The sequence below is a fragment of the Simochromis diagramma genome, unplaced genomic scaffold (genome assembly GCF_900408965.1).
Source record: "Simochromis diagramma unplaced genomic scaffold, fSimDia1.1 OVJJ01000374.1, whole genome shotgun sequence".
In the NCBI taxonomy this organism is placed as follows: Eukaryota; Metazoa; Chordata; class Actinopteri; order Cichliformes; family Cichlidae; genus Simochromis; species Simochromis diagramma.
This window is the reverse complement of record NW_024386743.1, coordinates 119,127-146,390: the sequence shown is the minus strand read 5'-3', so window position 1 is coordinate 146,390 and position 27,264 is coordinate 119,127. Positions and strand designations below refer to the sequence as shown.

General features: G+C 43.1%; 3 long non-coding RNA genes across 4 annotated transcripts; 2 read left to right on the top strand and 1 right to left on the bottom strand.

Annotated features, from left to right (window-relative positions):
• Window positions 1–1,014: 1,014 nt before the first annotated feature.
• LOC120723048 lies at window positions 1,015–7,029 on the top strand. Of its 2 annotated transcripts, none has more exons than XR_005693660.1 (4): window positions 1,015–1,062; window positions 4,217–4,279; window positions 4,436–4,507; window positions 4,871–7,029. It is a non-coding gene; the product is annotated as an uncharacterized LOC120723048 (long non-coding RNA). The 2 variants fall into 2 exon arrangements; XR_005693662.1 differs by lacking the exon at window positions 1,015–1,062 and adding an exon at window positions 1,109–1,598.
• Window positions 7,030–14,786: 7,757 nt separating this feature from the next.
• Window positions 14,787–18,604, top strand: LOC120722960. The gene is made up of 2 exons (XR_005693651.1): window positions 14,787–17,218; window positions 18,434–18,604. It is a non-coding gene; the product is annotated as an uncharacterized LOC120722960 (long non-coding RNA).
• Window positions 14,831–20,243, bottom strand: LOC120723007. Its single transcript, XR_005693655.1, has 2 exons — window positions 19,581–20,243; window positions 14,831–18,553 (listed from the first exon to the last, which is right to left on the bottom strand). It is a non-coding gene; the product is annotated as an uncharacterized LOC120723007 (long non-coding RNA).
• Between the last annotated feature and the right edge of the window lie 7,021 nt (window positions 20,244–27,264).

Here is a 27,264-nt window from a genome sequence, read left to right as displayed (position 1 = left end):
CCACAGAAGGAGGAGTACTTCAGGAAGAGATTCAGAGATGAGGAGCAGGCCAGCAGGATCATCTCCCACATCAAGAAAGCTCGAAGCCTCCACATCATGTGCCACATCCCAGTCTTCTGCTGGATCACTGCTACAGTTCTGGAGGATGTGCTGGAAACCAGAGAGGGAGGAGAGCTGCCCAGGACCCTGACTGAGATGTACATCTACTTCCTGGTGGTTCAGGTTAAAGTGAAGAAGGTCAAGTATGATGGAGGAGCTGAGACAGATCCACACTGGAGTCCAGAGAGCAGGAAGATGATTGAGTCTCTAGGAAAACTGGCTTTTGATCAGCTGCAGAAAGGAAACCTGATCTTCTATGAATCAGACCTGACAGGGTGTGGCATCGATATCAGAGCAGCCTCAGTGTACTCAGGAGTGTTCACACAGATCTTTAAAGAGGAGAAACGACTGTACCAGGACAAGGTGTTCTGCTTCATCCATCTGAGTGTTCAGGAGTTTCTGGCTGCTCTTCATGTCCATCTGACCTTCATCAACTCTGGACTCAATCTGCTGGAAGAACAAAAATCTCAGTTATTTAAAATATTTAAACGAAAAAATAAACCACATTTCTTTTATCAGAGTGCTGTGGACAAGGCCTTACAGAGTCCAAATGGACACCTGGACTTGTTCCTCCGCTTCCTCCTGGGTCTTTCACTGCAGACCAATCAGACTCTCCTACGAGGTCTGCTGACACAAACAGGAAGTAGCTCACAGACCAATCAGGAAACAGTCCAGTACATCAAGAAGAAGCTCAGTGAGAATCTGTCAGCAGAGAAAAGCATCAATCTGTTCCACTGTCTGAATGAAATGAATGATTGTTCTCTAGTGGACGAGATCCAACAGTCCCTGAGTTCAGGACGTCTCTCCACAGATAAACTGTCTCCTGCTCAGTGGTCAGCTCTGGTCTTCATCTTACTGTCATCAGGAAAAGATCTGGATGTGTTTGACCTGCAGAAATACTCTGCTTCAGAGGAGGCTCTTCTGCGGCTGCTGCCAGTGGTCAAAGCCTGCCAACAAAGCTCTGTAAGTAATTTTTTTTTTTTAAGTGGATTGACTCAGCGATTTCTTTGATTAGACGTTACACAGAATCACAGAACAAAATATTATTTCTGCTATTTGTGGTATTCCATGTGTCTTATACTAAATGGAGTGTGCTGAGTCCACATCTATAGTTAGATTCTGCCTATGACATCTGGTTCTGAAGTTATACACAGTATCATTGGCTATTCATACAGACATGAGAAACTGATTTTATATTCTTTATACAGCCACTGTACATAACTGCATTTTGCTTCAAAACTGTTAGAGATTACAAAAACTTGTTCACATTAACAAAGGTGTAAATAAAAATGTTCACTTGAGTCTTTATGCAATGTCAATGCACTGTTCAAAGGTGCTTTAGGCACTTGCTTTTGTACTTGTGAGTGTCTGCTGCAGAAACCAGCAGTAGTCGCCCATCATGTTGGGTTTGAAGTGGCCTTGATATCTTGTCTCCATGGTGACAATATACTGGTGGAATCGTTCTCCATTTTCATCACTCACATCACCCAAATTTGGAGGTAAAAAATCCAGATGAGAATGCAAGAAATACATTTTGAGTTGCATTCGGCAGCCGAGTTCCTGATATTCTGCTAACATGTTGCTTACAAGTTCAGCATCGTTTTCAGCCCGATTGTTGAAAGGAAAGTTTTGCACAACTAGCACAAATGCATCCCAAGCAGGGAGTTCAAGTTTGTTCAGTTTGGATCTGAATGTGTCATAACACATAATTTGACGGATTTCAGGATGAACAAAAAATACTGCTTTCAGCTTGGCATCCATTTTGGTTTCTCCAAACCTATCCTTCAGATACTGGAAACCATTTCCTTTACTATCCATTGCCACAACAAAGTTTTTCATTAGGCCCAGTTTAATATGAAGTGGTGGAAGGTACACTTTCAGTTGACCAACCAGTGATGCATATACCACATTGTATCAGCCAACAGTATACTTAACTCTGGATGGCCCATGCTTCACTTTGTAATGATTGCTATCATCATACAGTGGGGCAAAAAAGTATTTAGTCAGCCACCGACTGTGCAAGTTCCCCCACTTAAAATGATGACAGAGGTCAGTAATTTGCACCAGAGGTACACTTCAACTGTGAGAGACAGAATGTGAAAAAAAAATCCATGAATTCGCATGGTAGGATTTGTAAAGAATTTATTCGTAAATTAGGGTGGAAAATAAGTATTTGGTCACCTCAAACGAGGAAAATCTCTGGCTCTCACAGACCTGTAACGTCTTCTGTAAGACGCTTTTCTGTCCCCCACTCGTTACCTGTATGAATGGCACCTGTTTGAAACCATCATCTGTACAAAAGACACCTGTCCACAGCCTCAAACAGTCAGACTCCAAACTCCGCCATGGCCAAGACCAAAGAGCTTTCGAAGGACACCAGGAAAAGTATTGTAGACCTGCACCAGACTGGGAAGAGTGAATCTACAATAGGCAAGCAGCTTGGTGTGAAAAAATCAACTGTGGGAGCAATCATCAGAAAATGGAAGACATACAAGACCACTGATAATCTCCCACGATCTGGGGCTCCACGCAAGATCTCATCCCGTGGGGTCAAAATGATCATGAGAACGGTGAGCAAAGATCCCAGAACCACACGGGGGGACCTGGTGAATGACCTGCAGAGAGCTGGGACCAAAGTAACAAAGGTCACCATCAGTAACACACTACAACAGCAGGGAATCAAATCCCGCAGTGCCAGACGTGTTCCGCTGCTGAAGCCAGTGCATGTCCAGGCCCGTCTGAAGTTTGCCAGAGAGCACATGGATGATACAGCAGAGGATTGGGAGAATGTCATGTGGTCAGATGAAACCAAAGTAGAACTTTTTGGTATAAACTCAACTCGTCGTGTTTGGAGGACGAAGAATACTGAGTTGCATCCCAAGAACACCATACCTACTGTGAAGCATGGGGGTGGAAACATCATGCTATGGGGCTGTTTTTCTGCCAAGGGGACAGGACGACTGATCCGTGTTAAGGACAGAATGAATGGGGCCATGTATCGTGAGATTTTGAGCCAAAACCTCCTTCCATCAGTGAGAACTTTGAAGATGAAACGAGGCTGGGTCTTCCAACATGACAATGATCCAAAACACACCGCCCGGGCAACAAAGGAGTGGCTCCGTAAGAAGCATTTGAAAGTCCTGGAGTGGCCTAGCCAGTCTCCAGACCTCAACCCCATAGAAAATCTGTGGCGGGAGTTGAAAGTCCGTGTCGCTCGGCGACAGCCCCAAAACATCACTGCTCTCGAGAAGATCTGCATGGAGGAATGGGCCAAAATACCAGCTACTGTGTGTGCAAACCTGGTAAAGACCTATAGTAAACGTTTGACCTCTGTTATTGCCAACAAAAGTTATGTTACAAAGTATTGAGTTGTATTTTTTTATATTTTTTTTATGACCAAATACTTATTTTCCACCCTGATTTACGAATAAATTCTTTACAAATCCTACCATGTGAATTCATGGATTTTTTTTTCACATTCTGTCTCTCACAGTTGAAGTGTACCTCTGGTGCAAATTACTGACCTCTGTCATCATTTTAGGTGGGGGAACTTGCAGGAGTTGCTGGAGTAAATTACAACGCTGTCAATACATGAATATCCAGACGTACAAAAACATCCAATTTTGGCACACAATTGGACACCATGCCAGTTGATTTTTTTTAGGTATGTGAGAGCAGAAATAAATTAATTTTATTAACAGGCCTAAAAATGGTGTCCAAATGGTGTTACAAAAAATATATTTATTTGAAGAATTAACCACACATTTACATGGCAATGGCCCTTTTTCGCCGTGCGCATGGAGCATTTAATATGGTCTCTGGCCCTTTAAAATCTGAGGGGCTGTAACTTTGGTTTCTTTTGGTCAAATTGCATGATTGACACCTCTTTTTAATCATTTGAGGCAATAGAATCACATTAATGATGATACCAATCAACCAATCAAATGTTGCAATGCCAAAACCCACATGGGCCCAAATTTACTGCATGTGGCTTTTGTCCTGTCACGTGTCTGTAGTTGGGTCTAAATCATGCTGCTCTTAGAGCAGCATGATTGAAAGCCACAGTATCCAGGTGTGTGCGTGACCCTGGGTGACTCTTTGCTCTTCTGTCTGTCAGATAGTGGAAGTAAAAAGTCCCACCAAGCAGAGCAAGCAAGACAAAAGCATGGAGTGTGATAAGGTGAGAACGAGTGTCTTTGGTTTTTAGAAACAGTGCGTGTAATGTGGAGTAGACTAGTAAATATTCTGAAATATGGAAAGTGTTGTTATGTCTTGGGGTTTGTTACCATCAGCCACTGCTACATCATGACAGCCGTGTTTGCTGTGTGCTTTTCAGGTTTACCTGGATGAGCTGGTGGAGCTGCATAAAAGACTAATGACACTAAGAGAAGGTCACATACTGCAACAGGTGAGCTGATGTCAGCAGTGTCCGATACGTCCATCAGACACAAACCCACTTCTACAAAGTTTGGGATCCGTGTCAGATGTAAAAGCTGAATTCAGTGATTTTCAGATCTCAGATTTTATTCGCACGGTTTAAATCGACCAGTTTAGGAAACACGTTAGCGCAGGTCGAAGCTCTCTTCTGATTGGCCAGCTGAGAGCGTGCTGTGCCTGCAGCAGATGACTGCATAAAGAAATCTGCTTGTTTAAAATAAATATTAGACCTTAGACGAAATAATAATGATGAAGTAGTAATGTAGAACTGTTAGTTCATAGTTGCAGACTTTACTTTGACCTGTGCCCACCACTCTCACTTTCTGTCTTGCAGATTGTAAACCTGATTGAAGAGACCGGACACTTCCACATTACAAACACTACGTTTGACTTTGACCTTTGCTCTTTGGACAGAAGTACAGTAAGGAAGCTGCAGAGCTATCTCGGGACGTCCTGAGGCACACAGCAGTTGGTTGCTGGATCCGAGCCTCTGACTCGTCCTGAATCAGTTCCAGCTGTAGTTGGCGTGTCTAAACCTCACAGTGGGTCCAGCCTGCTGCTTCGACCCCCCTGAACAAAGAGTTCACCCTGCTGCAGAAATCGGGGGTAGATGTACGAGATCAGGACGTCAGCAGGCAACAATCTGAAAACTTGATATGAAGGGTTGGTGGGTGGGAGTGATTCTGCTGCCGTGTATGTTGTTGTTTATCGTGACAAGTGCATGATCAACTTTGCCTTACAACATTGTACGTCTTATTTATTAAATTTAATTTGCAGGTGTGTGTGCGTGTGTGTTGGGTGGAAAAAAGTGAAACAGGACTTTGAAGAGCTCTATAAGGCACAAGTCTGACCAGTAACACTACTCTGCTTCGGTCTCCGATCAGATATCCGATTCATTCATTTCCCTGGGATCAAACAGCGTCCGCACAGATGCATCTCTGTTCTGTTTTGTTGTGTGCGACCTCACAGTTTGCACAGACGTGTGAAATATGAAGAAGAATCCAGCAGGAGGTCTGGATACAAAGTGACACATCATGGCGAGCGTGCCGAGTTGAGAGCGCCGTCGTCTGAAAACTAAAAGTTGAGAAGTTTCTCCAGTTTGTTCTGGAGTTAAAGCTTTAAAAAAAACTTTATTTGTAAGTGTGTCTTTATTAAAGCCACCTTTATGCAAACTCTGAACTTTGAATCCACTGGAGCTTTACAAAAATCTTTGGCCTCGTCTCCTGCTGAAAGTGTCCTTCCTACATAGGAGTGTAGGGAGCACATTAACATAAAGGTCCTTCTGAGAATAAAGTGGAAATGTGCAGATTAGTTATTGCAACTAAACCTGATCCTGAAGCTTTTCACCAGCTCACAGTGCAGCCGTGGCACTTAAAACTGTCATCGCCACATTTCAGTGTTTTTCTCTAAATAGATTTTTGACTTTATTCTCAAAATGATCGATATTGTTTTTTAATCTTACTGTGGTCCTGTTACTCTGCTCTACAAAGTGAACTCATTTTACCAGCTTTAAATACCAGATGAACTCATGTCGGCTGCTTTAAAAACCTGTTTAATGTTGTTTAAACAGCAGGGCATGAATGGCTGCTCGCCTGTGCTGAGCACTCATCTTTGGTACAGGAGAGCTGCCTCTCAGGAGGTCCTGCCCACTGACTGAAACTTCATTTCTTAAGCTTGTGCTTCTGATCATCTGCCTAAGCACAGATCATGGGTTCAGTTGGTTCAGGATGTTTGTACACAAAGATTCACTAACACGTGGAGTCATACAACCGACCCAAAACCTGCAGGAGGAGCCGTTAACAGGTACTCTGAGGTGTGGATGTGTTTCACCTGTTAAATCAAAGCTCAGCGTGAGACGAGGCCTTTCTTGGAGTCGCCACAGGGACACGTGACAGTCTGATGAGGATGATTCCGTATTTTGAGGATCGAATGAACCATAAATGTTCTGTATGATGTGCAGATCGCACACGTGTGGATGAGCTGGTTTTTGTATGTGCGTCTGAAGTAGCTCTGTACGCTGTGCACAAATTGTGGTGTCAGGCCCAAAATGTTTGCTGTGTGCATCTTACAGCAGCCTCTGATCATTAGTTCAAAATATCAGCTTTTAGCTCCACCTAGTGGTAGCATGTTAAAACTGCTGCACAGCTCCCTGAAGTGGGAAATCCACAGTTAAATGATTTATCTCATCTTTATTCACTGCTTATATTAAGTTAATGTGAATGACGCATACAGAGCCCTGCCTTTGGTTCAAGCAGACTCACTCCACGATTCCGTGACCATCGTTACCCCCAAAGTCGATGTGTTTGCCTAAAAACATGTAAAATGTTGTTTCCTGGTTAAAGCAGTCACAGGACATCCCTCCGTACAGGAAGCTAAAATAGACTGATTGCCCCCTATTGGCTGTTAGTACAGGCCGACAGCTTCACCCTTCTGTACTACACCTTAAAATAATATAAACTCATCAATGACACTAATAAAAATGTGATTATCTGACCAGTTTTTGATGTGATGCTTTATAAACAGTGCGTTTCATTATGGCTGACAGCTGCAGAGGCCCCTGTTTAGATTACAGTAACTGTTCTGCATCCTTAAAGCTAACCTGCCTGTTCCAACAACAAACTTTAGTGCAGCTGCTAAACTGTAGTGATGCACTCAGAGCCTGGAGACCCAGGCTGGTAAAATCAGTTCCCTCGTTTCCTATAAGCTAAACAAGCAAAAGTAGTTTGGGGTTTTTTGGACTGCCTTCATGTTCCTGCAGCTGGAGGATTGGTACCTTCTGTATTTAATTCCATAACAGAATCTGAGGCCATGGTCCTCAGCAGGAAAAGGGTGGAGTGCCCACTCCAGGTCACCCCACCCACAGTGGGCTGATCTCTTAGATGGACATTAACACCCCCCACCCCTCGTCAGGTTTTCCAACTGCTTTGTGGATAAGACGTCTTGGACGATCATCTTGGATGTTGCAGGAAACAGCAGGATGTTTCATCCCGGGGATGGAGGTGCCATGTTTCTGCTGATGTTCTAAATGAGCTCATGCACAGCATAGTGGAAGCATGTGCTAGGATCATTGTAGTCTCCCCTTCATGCTACCATTGCTATACTGCTATTGTAATCATTTATTTAAACAGCATTATCTCTGGTGGACACGATAAAGGCTTCATTACGAGCCACGAGGGTTTTGTGTTGCTTTTTTAAACTAAGAGGGAAAGTCCCCACTGAGACTCCTTTAAGCCATTCTCGTTTGAGAAAATGTAGCTGAGGGAGAGGAGCTGGGTACAATGGAAGAATGGAACCGAGGGGTGGGAGAACGCTTCAGCGATCCGGCAAACACTTCCTCCAATAAAACTGGGAGACCTTCAAAATAACCTCCCGCAGAAGAGACACAGAGACATCGACTGTCACCCTGGCATAAGGCCAAGGAAGTGAAAAGCTGCCCACCCACCAAACCCCACCCTCACCTCCACACAAACCTCTGCACATGATGACACATCTGCCCTTCCTCACTCGTATCACTGCCTGCAGCTGTGAAGGCAGGCTGCTTGGGGAAAACACACTTCCTTCACTTCTACACATAAGCAAGTGCAACTGACTGATTTCATTGTAAATTGTAAACAAAATAAATATTAATTCATTTAAAAAAGTGTTCTTTGAGTTTCCTTGGCATATTGTTTACAAACAAGCACAGCGGATTTATCACTGAACACAGTAGTAGCTCGATCTGCATGTTTACAAACCCTTTGTAAGTAACCAAGTTCAAGCAGCCACATATAGACTCATTAGACTTTGGCTCAGTGACGTGAATCCGTTGAGATGAAGCCTTGCAGATAAAGAAGATATCCGACATCAATAACACTGTTCCTTGAGGACTGCAGTGCTAATAGGACCGATGCAATGAATGCTACTATCATCAATTTGGTTAAATGGCTAATTACTCTAAGCTAATAAAATATTAACCGATGCATCTCAAAGTTGGGCCAGGGCCATCTCTACTGCTGACCATGTTAGTTTAGTTTTGGTCATCATGTGACCTGCAGTCAGCTGAGGCTGAAGCAGTGATGTGGTCACTCAGTGAAAATGCAACATCCAGATGAACAGAATACACATGCAGGGATTTCAGCTGAAACGTTTGTTCTACTGTCCATAAAATATGGAAATATGAAGTTTTACATTTTAGAGCGTTCCAGCTTTTCTTGGAATTGAGATCGTGTCACGTTATGGCATTTATTCACCTCAAACATACAGTATGCACATTGACCCACACAGAAATAACTGCAAAGTGAAGATAATCAAAATTAAGCTATGAAATCACAAACAAAAATCAGGTTCCAGCTCACGAATAGTTTTTCCTCCTCAACTCATTCCCGTTTCTCCCAGCGGGGAAGCTGACAACAAAGTGAAGACCACCAGAGTGTACGTGGCCTGTTTGCAGAGGGATCCTCGACCTCCCAGCCATTGTCATCAAATTTGCAAAGAGCTGCCATAATTCAAACACGTGCATGGATGCTATGCTTTTGGCTCGCTCGTGTCCGTCATTTCCCCCTGTGGCCAATCATGTTGGCCTTCCTGTTGCTCTCCTGTGGAATTCTGGGTGGGGGGCATTTCTGTCTTCCTCCCTCCCCCACCCTTTTGCTCACAAAATGCATACGAATTAGCTGTTCAAAAAATTCAATCAAGTTATGTAAAGGACAAAAGCAAGCAGACTTCAAAGGGGCGGGATGAGGAGGCATGCTGCATACAAAGGCTCCAGACACTTCTTTCAGCACTCAGACCCCCTGCACCAGCAAAACGGACCCAGCCTCTTGGAACAAAGCCCGGTCCTGAACCTGGTCTTTGATTTCAGGGGTCTTGGCACTGCTCCTTCTTTGCTTTGTTCGTCTTGATGGAGCTACGCTGTGTAGCAAACCTTGACCCCTGCAGCCCACCCTGTTTGCATGAGGCAGCACACACAGTCATACATGCAGACAAAGCCAAACTGCCATAAAACAGGAAGTAAGAAGAAAGCTGATAAGGGGAAAAAACCAGTGTGCTGACAATACAGTCTCATCTCTCACAGATTACAGGCACCGTGAGTGTTGCTGCTGCCTGTTCTGATAAATTAGTCATGTGTGATGGTGCGTCTGAACAAGGAAGCGGGAAGGGAAAGAAAAACCAAACTTAGATTCCCCGCTCTCCTGGAAACCGCCTCATTGTCTGTGTTGTCCAACGCCGCATGTGCTTTTTAGCGTGCCAGTTTCTACTCCATTCTCAAGCTTTTATAAAAATCTAACATCGGATATGTTTATTTAATTTACTGGGGTTGTATTTGAAGAATTACTTGCAGTAAGTAACTGTGCACTTCTGGAAACGAGAGGCACAAGACACAAGCAGTCAGCTGATCCAAAAACAGCTACAGTAAGTACAGCAGGTCAAAGGTAACGCAGGCTCTGCTTTGTTTTAGCTACTTTTACAGTTCAGCAAACTCAGACTAAACCAGGTAAATCTCAAACTGACTGTTTTATTAAGGTAGAAGTCCACAAGATGTGAAAAACAGCACAGTTTTTACAACACAGCTACCACCATGCTAATGTCTGCAGCCTGTGAGCAGCCCAAATGAAGCAGCAGCATTACTTAACAATACTGTGGTAATGAGCATCGACTATACAGTTTGGGCTGACCTAACTGCGTTTGTGTGTCTGTAGGGACAGAGATGAAGAGGGAGACAGAATCAGATGGATTTTTCTGAGTGCATCCTCCACAGAGCATACACAAGAAGAAAACCATAATCATTTGTCCTCATTGTAAACAGAAGCTAAACTAAAACCACTGCAAAAGAAAACATCACAGTGAAACAGTCCAAGGACTGCCCACGGGGGATCTTATCACAGCCACAGAACACAGCTTTAAATTGTGTAATTTAAGTGATCTCGATAGCTCTGTTTTGGAAGTTCAGTTAACGCTAGAAATGTGTTTTGGAGTTTGTACATAACCACTTTTTTTTTACATTAGTAATTCCTTTTGTGCATGATTTTATATTGTTGTTAATAATAAATTAATTGAAGCAACAAAACAACCTGAAGAGCCAGTTGGGAGCCGAAAGAGCCGGCTCTTTTTAGTGAGCCGAGCCGAAAGAGCCGGCTCTCTAATGAAGAGGAGAGTCCTGGCCCCTAGCCCTGCCAGTGTAGCAGAAATGATGAGGATGATGATGCAGCAGCAGCCGTTCTTCTCTGCATGAGTAGCTTAATGTTGTTCGTGTGTGATTTACGTTGAGTAGGCTAACCACGTTATTACATTAATGCATGTAAGGTGAACTAGCAAACACCATTGTACCATGTGGCTGTCTTCTTGTTTGATGGCAGATGCTCCCTTCACCCTGGCCAAAAAGGCTAAAATGACCAAAGAAAAAGTGGAAAACAGCTGAAACATGAGAGGTTTACAAAGTTTGGTTTTTCATTGTTAAGTGCTTCCAGCCAAGGTGATACCATTCCCCATCTGAAGCAACATGTTACGTCAAACCAACCAGCTGTCAAAAAGGTTTATGACATTTTGTGTACTTTAGCACTGGTATCAAAAGTACGTTTGGTACTGGTCTAGGATAAAACCTAACACGATACCCATCCCTACATGTACCAATCCCAAAGTGGCAAAAAGAAAAGGAGAAAAACAGGAGCTTTCTGAACAGTGGGAGAATATGATGAAATACATTAATTTAATTTAATTTAAAATTTAATTCAAAGGCTGCAAATACAATTTTTATTTAAGAAATGACTTCAACTGATCTGTTATTTAATTGGAATTTTGATTTTGCATGTGTGCAATATTAAGTTTATATTAGTTTTATATATTGTTTAGTATTAAGCTTTGCTTGTTCCATATTTAGTTTTTCAGCAAAACTTGTTTGAGTCCATAAGAAAAGATTCCTTGTTATATTTGGAGGAACATTTCTTTCAATGATTATTAATGTTAGCCTACGACTTTGATCCAGTTATGAACTGGTGCAGAACTGAAGAAGCTTCTTGGATGAGAGGTGAAACGTCTTCAAGTAACTTAAAGAAGTCCAGACGCTTTTATTTGCAAGCTCCTTTGATCCAGTTATGAATTTTGGCCCACTGCGTATTTGAGTTTGACACCCCTGCTTTAACGCATAAAATGAAGTGGCAAACCGTCCTGGCTTTATAATTATGATCTGTCTTTCAACAAATATTTAATTTATTACTTAGTCTCGCTGATACTCATGTAATTTTAGGAGGTGATTTTAATTGTGTACTTGATAAACACTTGGTTAGATCCACTCAAACCTCCCAGTTGTTTAACGCTTCGACTGTTCTGAATAATAATATGTTGAGTTCTACTAACCTGTTGATGTTTGGACACTGTGTAACCCCACTGGTAGAGATTACTCTTGTTTTTCACAAGTGCACAAATCGTACTCCAGAATAGATTATTTTTTTTGCTTGATTCTAAATTGATGTCTAAAGTTGTATGCTCAACTTATCATAATATCTTGATCTTGGATCTTTAGTCCTGGACTTCTGTGGTACGAAACAACAGGGTAACTGGCGTTTTCACCCGTCACTCCTGTCTGAGACATCTTTTACCGATTTATGAAAACTAAAATATCAGAATTCTTGGAAACTAATGATAAACAAGACGTTTCTGATTCGATTCTATGGGAACAGCGAGAGAAATTATTTCTTTGAATCCTCGTTAAAAAAAGGACGCCAGAAACGCCTGCTCGAAATAGAAGCTGAATTAACACAGAACAGGACCACAAGGCCTCCTCTTGTCCCTCTTTGTTTCAAGACATCATTAAAAGGAAGTTTGAGTAAACCACAATTTTATCTTGTCAAGTAACAGATCATCTATTTAGGATCAGACAGAAGCATTTTGTGTTTGGAGATAAGCCCCATAAGCTTCTTTCTCGACAGCTGAGAGGCCTACAGGCCAGTAGGGCTATACACAAAATTAAATCAAGATCAGGCGAAATTTTAATCAGCCCTAAAGCTATTAATGAGCGATTTAGAGAATATTATGAAGAGCTCTATATGTCGAAATCTTGGGGCAATATTTCTCATTGGTTAGGGAAGCAGGATCTCCCGACAATGAATGACGCTGCAGGAGAGGCTTTAAACTCAGATATTACTGTTGAACAAGTTTCTATTAATAGAAAGCTATTAAGTCATTCCCCAATGGAAAGTCCCCAGGCCCAGATGGGTTTGGCATTGAATTGTATAAAAAATACTCTGAAAAGGTGGCCCTGCTTTTATTGAGAGTGTTTAAGCATTCTTTCCATACTCAAGCATTCCCGCGTGTGCTAATATTTCTTTGTTATTGAAAGAAGGAAAGGATGAAACAGAATGTTCCTCTTAGCGACATATTGCTTTGTTGAATTTGGATATGAAAATTTTCACTAAAATTTTGGCAAACAGATTAAATAGACATGTTGGATCAATTATCCATCCGGATCAAACTGGGTTTTCCTTCTTTAATGTTTGAAGATGGATGAATATTATGTATAGTGTTGGGTAAGTTGTGTGATTTGTGTGATTTTAGCAAAGATTATTTAGTTTTGCGACATAAGAGAAAGAGGAATTTGGTGACCTTGGTCCATGAGAAGTCCATAACAAAGAAGTTGGATATGGATGACTCTGTAAGAGTTTTTTGGAAAGGTAAACAGGAGACTGTTGTTGTAGAGTGGACCGAGGAGAAAGGAGAGTGGAGCTGTTTAGTTGCAAACAGACTTCAGTCCCTTGTGAAACAAATAAGCTTAAAGCATGACAAAATCTGTTTTGTTCAAGAGCTGGCGATTTTTTTTTTCATTACTATGCCAACCCGTTTTAGTTTTGTAAATATTGGCTATATTGATAAGTCTTATTTTAATCTTACTTTATTTTACAAATTTATTTGAGAATTAAGTGGATTATCAATAAAGATGGATTTAATGTTGTTGGTTGTAAAGATCTGGATGGATAGTTTCATTTATTCTTTATTTTCTTTTTTAATTCTATTTTTGAGTTTTATTTTTTAAGACTTGGTGAACTGTATTTTTTAAATAACATCGCCTACCCTTTTTAGTTTTGTTAATATTGGCAATAGTAAGATGTATTATTGTTGGGCTTGGATATATTTAATATAAGGCATCTAATTAGTGCTTTTAGTTGTTAGTTGTTGTTAGAATCTGATGATGTCATGGTCCTGGGTCGGTGACCCAGCACTTTAAGTTTATTATTATCATTTTCCAGTTTATTATCATGATGATTATTATTGTTTGAGTTCTACGTGTTATATTCGGTCTGCATCTGTATCTCTGTCTGTCTATGGTGTCACCCCGTCTGTGTGTGAATCTGTCTGTTTAGTTCAACGTCTTGTCTCCCTGTGTCTGAGTTTCCTGTTTTATTGTGAAGGTCTGTGTCATATGTCAAAGTGTTCAGTTTTACCTTTCTCCTGTCTCGTTAGCCTAGTTCCTCCCAGCTGTGTTCCCCACCTGTGTTCTCTGAGTGTATTCAAGTTGTGTCTTCTGTCATGGTAGTTGCTGGTTTGTCTGCGTTATTTCCCTTCCGCCATTCTGTGTTTATGCCTCCGGCTTCCTGGTCATTCTCCCTGCAAGGTACCCTCGCTCGTGTTCTGGTTTTGTGTTTAGTTTTCCCAGTTTAGAGTTTTTACCGTTCTGTTTCTCGCCACCCTTTTTGTTGTACTTCTCCAGTTGTAAATAAAGTTCACCCTCCACTTAAGCAGTCTGCATCTTGGGTCCGTTATTTATCCACACGGCCTGCCCCGGCAAACCGTGACAGATGAGGAATATTTTGGTTGTTCTGTTTTTCTGTTTCCCCCCTGACGGATTACCACCTTAATGTGGTCAGGGGGTTTGCGTGCCTCGGTGACCCTAAGAGTTAGACCAGCCTTCAGGTGGGACACCCAAGTTGGTCTAGCCTTAGGGTAGAGGCCTGACAAAGTGCAATTCAGTTACATGACAAAAACAGTTATGAAGAACACCCCACCCAACCCCACCCCTTTCCTGCCTCCACTGCCACCATTTGCCCCCTTTACATTTCGGTCTGCCCCCTTATATGTGCTTGTCTAGAACCGGCCCAGGTCGACTATGACAAGTTGCTCCGTTTGGTTTCACTTTTTTCATAACTCCTCCTGTGAGGTGTTCAAGCGCCCCCAAATTTAATCAGAGCACCTCTAAAAATACTACTACTACTATATTAATACTAGTAATAATACCACATGTTAGTATTATTTTCTGGAATTATCATTAAACATTATATTTTCTTAACTTGCCTAATGATGACATACAGGACAGATGAGAACAAGTTTCATATGCAGTGTTTATGATGTCATGATGTTACAGTGCGCTCACACAGAGGCTGGCTTGTCATTAATCGCCTAATTAAGACTTTCTTTGCTGTAGCAGAAAGACGATGAAGAGATCCTGTCATGGCACAAATCAGTGATGCAGATTTAAAACACACTTTAACTGAAATACAGCAAAAGTTCAAACTGTCCTGATAATACGGCGACGTTGCTGTGACAAAAAGTTTTTTTCTGTTCTCTAAATAGCATCAAAAACATTAGAGATTATTAGCTAACTCTAACCTTCTGATCCACTAGTCTGCTTGTATTCAGGGGCTGAGAAGCTGATGAAATTTATTATTTTAGTTTGTTAAAGATTTCTGTTCCTGCTCTGATGGAATTGGGCTTCAGTGTTTGTTTACAGTGCAGCTCCACATCCAGGCGACAGCAGGTGAAAATGATGTTACCTGTCAGTGTCCAGCTGCAGTGTTCAATATTGTTAGAAACTGATGTGGATCAGTTCGTGTCTTTTTTTGTCTTTGTCTTTGTAAATTCTGTTTCACTGCAACATTGAACAAAGCCTGAGAGAGCAGGATGAAGAGAGCCTTCAAGCATCAAACTTTAAGCGTGAGGACATTTCAAATGCAACGTTTCTATCAGCTCAACAAACATCAGCAAACACACAAACTCTTCATGTGCAGTTTGTGTCACAGTGAGTTGTAGTTAAAGGTCCAGCTGCTGTATTTCACAGGGAGGGGGTAAAGCTCACATGTAACATTTAAAGCTCAGTTTTTAAATCAAATATCGGGTCTGTACATGTGACATTATGTTTTTTCATATTCTGAAACGTGCTGCTAAACAAACTGATGAAGACTAGCTGTGTTATTTAAAGGTTGCATGCTACTGCAGGATAAACAGGTTAGTTTGCTGCACTGTGATGGATTTAAAGTACAGAACAGTGTGTGACTGTGGCGCTTAGATTCACTGAATTCCACCTTCAGAGCAGCTGAATAGTGTCTAATCTAAAGGCAGCATAAACAATTTACTGTCAGTGTAGACAATGGAAATCAGCCTGTTCAACTCATAAAATCATCAGCTGACATCTGGTTGAATTCACTTGTGTAAATCCACAGAGAGCAGCAGGTCAGCTGATCACAGCCTGTACATTCAGAAAACCCACTGGAGCTCTGAATAGAAATGATTGTGATTTGTGATCTTTTCCAGGCACTGAGCCATTACAGCTGATTTTAGGGTTCCTCCACCTGCTGAATCCACTTTAACTCCTGACTCCTCATTTTCCTGTTTAGGGACAAAGTCGCCCTCTACAACGTAGGCAACAGAAAATAGAGCCATGTTTTATTTTCCTTCTTTTTCTCTGCTCACGAGGCAGAGCTCAGCTACTTTTTACTGTCTTACACTGAGTACATTTCAGAGCCTGTACTTTTTCACTTTTACTTAAGTAAATACATTGAATCAGTTTTACTGGAGCATTTTTAACACAGGTTTCTGTACTTCTACTTAAGTACAACGTGTGTATACTTTTGCCACATTAAAGTCTTCCTCTTCTGTGGTGCCGCCTTAAGTCTTCTTTATCATGATCTTTTTCACCTCTGAGGGGAAATTTTGATGCTCGTCCTCTTTGTCAGAAAGATGCAGTCCTCAGCTGACTGAATAAGCTCACTAGAGCTTTCAGCAGTGGAGCTAAAGCCTGAACAGGTAATAGAGCTAGAAACTGACCTGTGGTATGGGTAGGTGCAAGGTGCAGAGCAGAGCTCAGTAACAGACACTGGGTAAAGTAGGTTAATGGTGCCAAACACAGTTTCAGGAGACAGACGTATGGCAGGCTGGTTTTAGCAACTCTGCTGTTCTTAAGCTGTCCATGTTCGAAATAACAGTCTTTGTATACACAGATTCAGGCTTAGCAAACTCAGTAACTCTCAGCTCAGAAGGAGGTTACAGAAGCAGGTGTATTTTCACAGGCCATCACAGAATAAACTGCACAGTCCAAGGGTGTAACAATACCACAACAGTGTTAACAGAGACTGACACAAAAGCATGGTGAGCTGGTTTACATATAAATGGCTGTGAAACACAAAATCCAACCTAATTCATTATTTCTGAGGCACTAAGTCCAGCATTTCAGCCAGTTTAACTATGGCAGGTGGCACTCTGCTACCATTTACATTTACCAGCTGAGGCGCAGAAAAGATCACAAACTGGGAAACTGGCAGATCAACACAGGAAGTCTCAGATGCAGGAGCAGGATTACCGATGTCCAGGCTCCTCAGCACGCACTGTTTTATTCACAACTGTTGATGGTGTGGCTGGGCTCAGGCTGGGAAACCTCAGAATCAGCAGGCTGAGGAGGAAAACAGTCCAGTGGGGATACAATGCCAGTAATAGCGTGGAGGTGAGTCTGGGGTGGAGTAACAGTCCTTTGTTCAGCAAACTCAACAGCTGGAAAATCCATATCGGCTAACTCAGAGAAAACACTGCGAGCATTAGCAGAGTCTGACGGCTCAGGAACACAAAGATCACGAGCGAGGACAACCGGTGAATAACGTGACACCGAGGAGTCCCTCTGAACAATGTCTGTAGAGTTCAAACACACAGTCATCTGATGTAGCAGATACAGAGTCCACGGAAGACGAAGCAGTGTTACTCACAGTGGCAGATCTGTCATGAAGTCCAGGATCAGAATGCTGAGCGTGCGAAACACAGTCACTCTCTCCCACGGCTGCAGTCTGCTCAGCTGTACTGGAGCGACGGCGGCGTGAACGCCAATCTGACAGCGGCGTGACGTTTTGACAAACACCGGTTCAGGAAGCGCTCCTCTCCTGTTCAGGTGGAGTCGTTTAGCGGGTTTGTAGAAACTGCAGTTTGCGGTTCTTTGAATTTAAGTTGGTGTTCTGCTAAATGCAGTTTGTCACTCTGAAGATATTGTAGCTGCTGCTGAGGGATACCCTGCTGCTTTGTTCTCAGTTTGCTTTCCTGTTTGTGCTGCTCGTTTGTTCTCGGTTGTGTTGCTGTAGTTCTTTTTGCTGCTGTGTGCATTGGCTTGGATCATCCATCAGTAAAAATCTAACTCAAATGCAATACAACAAATTCATCATTCATATAAAAAAATCCAACCCTGCAGGGATCAAACATCTGATCAAACACCAGGGTTGGACACAGACTTTCTAATCGGACATCACAAAGTTATTCTGAAGCTGTAAATCTGTAAAATTAAAAACTCCCCAAAACTACTATGAGAAAACCCTGAAAAGGTTCAATGATAGAAGAAAAATGCTTTACATATAAAACCAACAGAGGTTCCTAATAAATAGACTTATAAACAGAGAATAGCTGAACAGTTTCTGTGACACAGACCTACAAATGCATAAATGCTCCATGATTTTCGTTTCTATCCATCATCTTGAACACTGGTTATAAATGTGTTCATGTCATTATTGTGTGATTTGGTTTCTTCACGTGTCTCCTTCAGTGCAAATAAAGGATTGTTAGAGTGTGTGCTGTGTGTTTTTCTGAAGCATGACAATCCTTTCCAACAAGTATTTCCAGCTGTTTGTCTCCCCTCTGCACTTTAATCTTTCTTCTTGTCATGTCTGTGTTTGTCCACCAGGTGTCTCCCTCAGCTCATTTACTCCAAATCAGAAGCATCAGCTTTGTGGAGCGTGGAGATGCTCTGCCTGCCAGACACAGCTCAGGGCAAAGAAACATGTCTCTCCTCCACATCTGTCATCTGAAAAATGACATTAAATGTCATCACATTAGATACAATAAGAACAATTAACAAAAACTCAAAGATTCAATCTTTTGTTACATTTTAAAAGTTCAAACCTTTAAAGACATTAAGTTTAAGATCATATATGATCAAGAAAATCAACAATCTTGTCATTGTCCTGAGCCTGCCGACTCAGTGTTTTGTGTTTCCTTATGCTTTTGTTCATTCCGAGTGTGTATTCTGTTGTGATTTTGCCATTTGTTAGGTTTCTGTTCTTTGCCTGCCTGCTCCCACTTCTCTGTGTTCCCTCTGTCTGTCCATGGAGTTAATGTGTCTGCTCATGAGTCTGCCTGTCAAGTTCAGTGTCCTGTCTGTTTCTCTGTGTCTGTTAGTTTCCTGTTTTATTCTGAAAGTTCATGTCTCATGTCAGTGTGTTCAGTTTTACCTCTCCCCTGTCTCGTTAGCCTAATTTCTCCCAGCTGCGTCTCCCTCCTGTGGCCCGTTGCCTGATTACTCCCCGTGTATTTAAGTCCTGTGTTTTCCTGTGCTCTCTGTCGTGGTGTCTGTTTAATTCCATGTCAGTCTGCATTATTCTGTGTTACCTGGTATTCATTCTGCGTCTCTCAGCCATCTCTCTTTGTGCATTTTGCTCCTCCTCCCGTGAGTGTCTGGTTTAAGTTTTGTTCTTTAGTTTTCCCTGTTTAGGTTGTTTACTCCCCGATCTGCTCTTCCTGTTTTTGTCATCTTATCACCGCTGTAAATAAACACTCACTCGCACCCCAGCCAGTGCCTGCATTTTGGATCCTTTTCTCAATACACCACACGACTGCCCCCAGCCGTGACAAATCTTCCCATTTCAGGAACTGGAACCAGCTTTAAATGTGATTAAAATAATGACAAAACAATCAATTCTCTGATCATTGACTAACTGATGAATAACTGCATTTGACAACCCGCTACAGCAACAACAGAATAAAAGCACTAACCAGACCGATGAAAGGTTTCAAACATACTGAATATGAAGAGTAGTATAATTTAAACTCACGTGGTTCCAGCAGCTTCAAGCCTCAAGCAGCCTCAAGGTGCTTCAAGCAGCTTTAAACCTCCGGCAGATCTCACCCTGCAGCAGCTCTCTTTCTCCAGAAACATCCAGCAGCACTTAGCCTCCAGTGCCTCTCAGCCAACAGCACCTCTCAGCCTCCTCCAGCAGCACTCTGCTCCAAGCAGCCTCCAGTAGCTCTCAGCGTCCAGCCGATAACAACCTCCAGCAGCTCTCACCCTCCAGGAGATTACAACCTCCAGCAGCTCTCACCCTCCAGCAGCCTCCACCAGCACTCTGCTTCAAGCAGCTCTCAACCAGTAGCAGCTTTCAGCATCCAGAGTCCTCCAGCAGATCTCAGGGTCCAGCAGGAAACATTCTCCAGCAGGTGTCAACCTCCTGCAGCTCTCATTCTTAAGCAGCTCACAGCCTCCAGTAGGTCTGAGCCTCAAGCATCTCCCAATGTCTAGCATCCTCCAGCAGCACTCTGCTTCAAGCAGTCTCCTACAAATTACAGCGGCTGTCAAACAACAGCAGGTCTCAGTGTCGAGCCGATAACCTCCAGCAGGTCTAAGCCTCAAGTAACTTAGAGCCTGCAGCAAGTCTTACCGTCCAGCAGATTACAACCTCCAGCAGCACTCTGCTTCAAGCAGCCCTCAGCCTCCAGAATCCTCCAGCAGTACAGCCCCGATCTGCAGACGCTGTGCGCAGAGGTTCAGGAGCAGAAGTCCCGTTGTAAACATATCACGGCAGACCTGACGATGTTTGCATGAACGCGCTTTTCAGCATCTCTTTATTGACCACTTTACACACACGGTTGCTGTGCGCACACAGCCGGCTGTAGCTTTGCAGCTCACAGCCCGACACACACCAACAACAGCAGAGAGAGCACAGACGTTAAGGCGTGATTGCGGGTGCCGCTCAGGTGCGTCCGCCTCCCCTGCAGCGGCGCTGCAGACCACGCCCACCACACGCAGTAACCAGGTAAAATACATACTTGGGCAGAATTTTGCAAATATCTATTTTTCATTTTGTAGCAGCATAGAGCTTTTTTCCAATTATTTTTTAAAAGTCAGGTCAAGGCTCCAAAAGCCCAAAGGCGATATAACAGTTTGTGTTTGCTACATGGATCATTGTAGTTCAGCTTTCCTTTGTTATGTTTCTTTAAGAGCTCAAAATGTGTTCATTACATAAATCAAATGTAATTTTCTCTGTAGCACTTCATGGATTTCATAAGCAACACACTGTAGTTGTTCACACAAAGCATAAAGGTAAAAACAATATACACAGTGTTATCTTCATTTTATTTTATTTTATTTTATTTTATTTTATTTTTTTGCCTGTCCCGTTTGGCTCTTTTGCCATCAGAATTGTTGTCTAAAGGCAAAGAAAGATGCCCAACGGATTTACTTTACCAAATTGACCATCCCAGCCTTGCCGTAATGGTCCATTTGATTCACCTTTTATTGTTTATTTTATTTTCACTTACTGAATACGGGACAGACTTGACTGGGGGAAAGAAGGGGAGAAAGAAAGAGGGAAAGAGAAACAGCTGAGAAGAGGGACGGGGGAGAAGGGCAAAAGACAAAAACCAACAGAATGAGCAGAAGAAAAAAAAAATGCATATATCAATCACCTGGATCACCTGCTGAGAAAGAAAAAAGAAAACAAGCAGAAGAGAACAAGAGTAATAGAATAAACAACATCACAATGATATATGGGAATATGACAGTAAATACTAAATATTAAACATTATTGTGCAGCACATAAGATCAACAGAACACAGTGTGCTTTGAGGTAGGAGCCAAAAAGGGTGTAGTTTGTGGGTGTGATCACCCGTGTGTACACCTGTGAGCATGGACGCGCTTGTTTTTTCAAAAGGTTCCTTCATGTAATGATCTGCTAGAGGGTGTGGGGGGGCCGCAGCCCCGTCCTCCAGGGCATGAAGCAGGTATGGAGGAGATCAAAACTCCAGACATCCAGAGGCCCCCAGAACACAAGAGACCAAGGAAGACCAACAGAGGGGCAGCCGCGCCACTGTCCCAGAAAGAGCTGAGGAGAGTCCCAGATGAGGGCTCACTCAGCAGCCGTGGAGCAGAAGCCAGGGGGAGTTGCAGTGACGCGCCCGTGAGCTCCGCCGGCAGCCAGCCGCGCCTGAGTGACCGAGCCCCAGGCCGAGAGGCCGGGGGCACCCCACCTCCGAAGTGGCCCGAGCGAGCCCCAGGCTCCAGGCCCCGATAAGCGGCCGCCAAGGAGTGAGCCGGTGTGTACCTGGACGCCCATTCCCGGACACAAAGAACCACCAACGCACCGATGTCTGAGGGAGTCCGCCACTGGCAGGGGAAGTGGTGGTAGGGGGAGATAGGCCTCCAAACCTTGGAGGGCCTGAGATGTCCCCAGAGAGGTGGCGTCTGATACCCAACCTGACATATAGACACAGACATACAGGCACACACAGACACAAACATCCATTCCCACCCTCATGCTCTCATATGCACTTACTCCACACTCAACCAACGTGGAGACAGACATAAAGAGACGCTGTACACACAATCACACTCCCCAAGCATACTCTACAAACCGGGTCTAGGTACCCTTGCCCCTGGAGGGGGGAACTGCACCCAGACCCAGGTGGTGTTACCCTTTTCCCTGTGGTGGGGGGAGGCAGACCGCCCCGACTCCGCAGCAGCAGGGAGGCCCCACACTCCAGACCGCAGTCGGACGGCCAACTCCTCCTCCTAGCCCCCCCGCTCCAGCAGGTCGCAGAGAATGGGGGTGAGAGAAGACTCCAAACCTCCCTCCACCCGCTCATTGTAGTGTTGATGCATGTGTGTTCTAAGGTGCATTTAAAACCCAGGAGGGCATGGAGCTACCTGCCAGAGAGCAGCAGGTAAGCACATAGTCCCTCCTGCTGGCCCTCAATGTCTACGTGTATTTAACATTGAGAGGTGGGCAACAACGCCAGGGGTGGGGAGTACACCCTGATGGTACTTTGGATACCGTGTATCGTGCCCACCCCCAAGATCCTATATGTATGTGTAATGAGAGTGTGAGTAATGTGAATGTCTAAGTTGTGGGATAAAATTGAGGCAGAGGCAGCCAGAAGGGGACGGGGGGGGACTATATGAAATAGTCTTTCATATGACTGGTCTAAACAAAGCACCCTCTGCACCCTGGTGACATACCCCTACTCCAAGGTCCTGCATGTGTGGGTGGTTGTGGTGGAGCGGGAAGAGGGAGGCAGCTGGAGATGGGGAGGGAAGGAAGGGAGGGGCAAGTGACCCCTCCCTGGGGCCAGCTCCCCCGCTGACCCCAGTAGGCACCCCCATACTCCGCGACCCGCCAGGGAAAGGGGGCCCAGGCCCATCCAGACCGGGGCCCAGCGCAGCAGCGCCTCCCGGCCCCACAGAGCCCGGGACAGTCCACCCAACCCCACCACAGAGAAAACTGCACCCACCCCACCATCCACTCATCTTCCAGACTACATAAGACAATAGACGCCCAGGCTGAGATCTTCCTCCACCTCTCCTGTGTCTCCCCCTCCTGCAGAGAGAGCCCCTGAGGAGAGGAAAGCTCCTGCGAGATGTGACAATCTTCCCCACCAGTTGAAGAGCCCCCCAGGTGGCTCGATGCACCGGTGGCACCCTGCTCCAGGGCTGGGGCCCCATGCACCCACCCGCCCACAACCCCGGCAACACACCAACCAGGACCCAAGCCCCCGAGGCCCGGCCCGGGCCCCAGCCCAGAGACGGAGCGCCCCCAGAACCTCACGCCCATCCCGGACCCACCCAGGGGCAGACAGGCTACCAGGTCAGTAACCCACGTCCGTCAGCACAGACCCTCCCCTAGCCCCGCTGCACGCAGCCGCGAGGAAACAGTCACCTGAGAGCCAACAGAGCCCCTAACCGGACATGACCGCTACCCCGGGTTGAGCCCCCCAAGGAAGATGCCTCCGGGGAACCCCCCGACGCCCTAAGCCTGTCCCTACCCCCACACCAATCACAACAGTGAAGGCGGGACCAAACTATGACCCCCCACCCCCACTAGGTGATGGAGCTGATCAAAGGAGCCCAGAGCAATTGATCTGATGTGGTGGCAGAGGCTGTATCAAGACTAATGTAATCTAATAGATAATTTCTATATTGGTTAGAATTAAGATTATTTTTATTTTTCCAGTTCATGAGGACTGTTTTCTTGGCTATGCATAGGGCAGTGAAAACCATATGGGCGATATTCTTTTCTGAAGTGACATTATCTAAGCTGCCCAACAAACACACTAAGGGGGAAGTTGGAATGTTACATTTCAGACACTTTGATAAGTCTTCACATATCTCGCGCCAAAACTTCTGAACTGGTGGACAGAACCAAAGAGCGTGGATATAATTGTCCGGTGAATTGGTTTGGCAGTGTGAGCAGTTGTTGGTAGACGTAAAGCCCATCTTGAACATCCGATGACCTGTATAGTGCACTCTATGTAATATTTTGTATTGAATTAATTGAAGACTGGGATTTCTAATTAGATGAAAGGTTTTTAAGCAAATCTGAGACCAGAAGTTTAGGTCTAAGTTAACTGATAAATCCGCTTCCCATTTTGCAATAGGAAGTGATATTGATTCATCTGTTTTAGAAAGCATTCTGTATATTTTGGATAGTAATTTGGGGGTTTTAAGAGTAAGAAATTGAACCACACTTGGTGGTGTTTGTAGTTCAACTTGACCCGGTTTAAATTTCTTTTTTACTATGGATTTAATTTGTTGATATTCTAAAAATCTTTTCTTGTTGATCCCATATTGTGTAACTAGTCCGTCAAATGAAATAAATTCTGTTCCTTCTAGTATATGTTCTAAATATTTGATTCCTTTACCACTCCAATCTGAAAAGTTTATCATATTATTGTTTTGTAATATGTCAGGGTTGTTCCAGATAGGTGTACGTTTGCATGGGATTAATGAAGACTCCGTCAATTTTAGAAACTCCCACCATGCTGTCAGAGAAGAGCTGATGTTGATGCTTTTAAAGCATTCATGTCGTTGGATGTTTGAGCTGATAAATGGTAGGTCTGAGATCTCTAGATTATTGCAAAGTGCTTGTTCTACATCTAGCCAAGGTTCATCTAAGAGGGTATGTTTTAGCCATCCTGAGATAAACTGAAGCCTGTTGGCTAAGAAGTAGTGCTGAAAGTTAGGCAGTTCTAGTCCTCCTTTATCCTTGGTCTTTTGTAGTGTTTTTAAGCTTATACGTGGGGGTTTATTTTTCCAAAGGAATTTGGACATACATGAATCTAGAGATCTGAACCAATCTTGTGGCGGTTTAGTTGGGATCATTGAGAATAAATAATTTATTTTTGGTAAGACCATCATTTTTATAACGGCAACCCTTCCCATGAGTGATATGGGTAGACATTTCCATCTAGCCAGATCATCTTCTACCTTCTTTAAAAGTGGGATATGGTTTAATTTAGTTAGATCTGCAAGCTTGGGAGAAACATTAATACCTAAATATTTTATATTTCCCGATTGCAGTGGTGTAGAAGAGGAATTATGGAGGGAGCAATTAATCGGTAGAACTGTAGATTTTGACCAGTTAATTGAGTAATCTGATATTCTTGCAAAAGAGTTTATCAATTCAATCACCCCAGAGATATTGGTTTGTGAATTTTGGAGAAAGAGTAACACATCATCCGCATAAAGGCTGATTTTATGTTCCACGTTCTTGCATTTTATGCCCTTAATTACTGAATTCTGTCTAATTGCTGCTGCTAGTGGTTCAATAAAAATTGCAAACAGTGAAGGGGAGAGTGGGCATCCCTGCCTGGTGCCCCTCAAGAGACAGAAGCTGGAGGATGTCTGGTCATTTGTTCTGACACAAGCTGTTGGGGAATTATATAATATTTTTAACCAGTTTATGAAAGAGGATCCAAAACCAAATTTGTGTAAAGTTGCAAATAGAAATTTCCAGTTAACTCTGTCAAATGCTTTTTCTGCGTCTAAAGAGAATATTGTAGTTTTTAGGTTTTTACTGTATGAGTAGTCTATCAAATTAAGTAATCTACGTGTATTTGTTGATAAGTGCCTACCTTTTATGAAACCAGTTTGGTCAGGATGAATTAAGAGGGGGGTTATTTTCTCCAGTCTCTTTGAGAGAGCTTTGCAGATTATTTTAAGGTCTACATTTATAAGGGATATTGGACGATAGCTTGAGGGATATACAGGGTCTTTGCCTGGTTTTAGCAGGAGATTAATGTTTGCAGAATTCATATTTGATGGAAGTCTGCCCTTTTCATTAATTTCCAACAACGTTCTGTAGAAAACTGGTGCTAGAATCAACCAGAATTCTTTGTAGAATTCTGCAGGAAAGCCGTCTGGACCTGGAGCCTTATTATTGGGCATACTTATCAGGGCTTCCTGGAGTTCACCTGGTGTCAGTGGTGAATCCAGTGCCATTGCTTGAGTGTCCAATAATTTTGGAAGAGTTATGTTGTCCAAAAACTGATCAATTTCTTTTTTAGATGGGTTTATTTGTGGTGAATACAACGTTTTATAGAAATCCCTGAAAATGTTGTTTATTTGTATTGGATCATATATTGTGTTCCCAGATGAATCTTGAACAGCACATATAGTTGTTTTTTCTTTATTTATTTTTAGCTGGTTTGCTAGAAATTGACCGGATTTATTACCATGTTCATAATTTTGTAGGCGTAGTCTTTGTACTAAGAATTTTGTTTTTTTTTATCAATTATCTCATTTAATTCTAGTTTTGTTTTGCATATTTTGTTCAATGTTTCCTGATCTTGGTGGGACGCGTAGGCTTCTTCTAGTGATTTGATGTTTTTTTCTAATTCCTGAATATTTTTGTTTTCTTTTTTCTTTTTATGTGATGAGAAAGAAATTATTTTACCTCTCATCACAGCTTTCCCTGCTTCCCATAGAACAGAAGCTGATGTTTCGGGAGTGTCATTATAGTCCAAATATGAAGTCCACTCTTTTTTTAAATATTTAATAAAGTCTTCATCTTTAAGTAGTGATATATTAAATCTCCAGTTTTTTCTTGGCGTAGTATTATTCTTGTGCATTAGTGTTAAAGATACAGTACCATGATCGCTGACAGCTATAGGGTGAATCTCAGTGTCTGAAATGTCGTTCAGCAGTGAGCTGCTGACCAAAAAATAATCCAGACGAGAGTAGGAGTGATGGACATGTGAGAAAAAAGTATACTCCTTACTGGTGGGGTGAAGGGAGCGCCATGCATCGCAAAGACCAAAGTCGCTCATATACTGTTTGATTATATTTGTGGACTGCCAATTACGCTGAGTTCCCGCTGTATTGAGCCTATCCATGTCTTCATTTAGTCCCAGGTTGAGGTCGCCTCCAAGAACAAGTGTGCCATCTAAGTGTTCAGAGAGTGCACTGAAAAAACCGTGAAAGAATGAGGGATCATCAACATTTGGACCATATACACTTGCAATACATAGCTTTTTATCAAGTATAGATAGTTTAATGATTAAGAATCTGCCCTCTGGATCTATAACTGTATCGAGTACTGTGAAATTAATATTTTTATGTATTAAAATTGCTACTCCCCTTTGTCTAGAATTATAACAAGCTGAGAACACATTGGGAAACTCAGGTGTTTTAAGTTCATTCGAATCTCTAAGAGGTCTGTGGGTCTCTTGTAAAAGGACAACATCTGC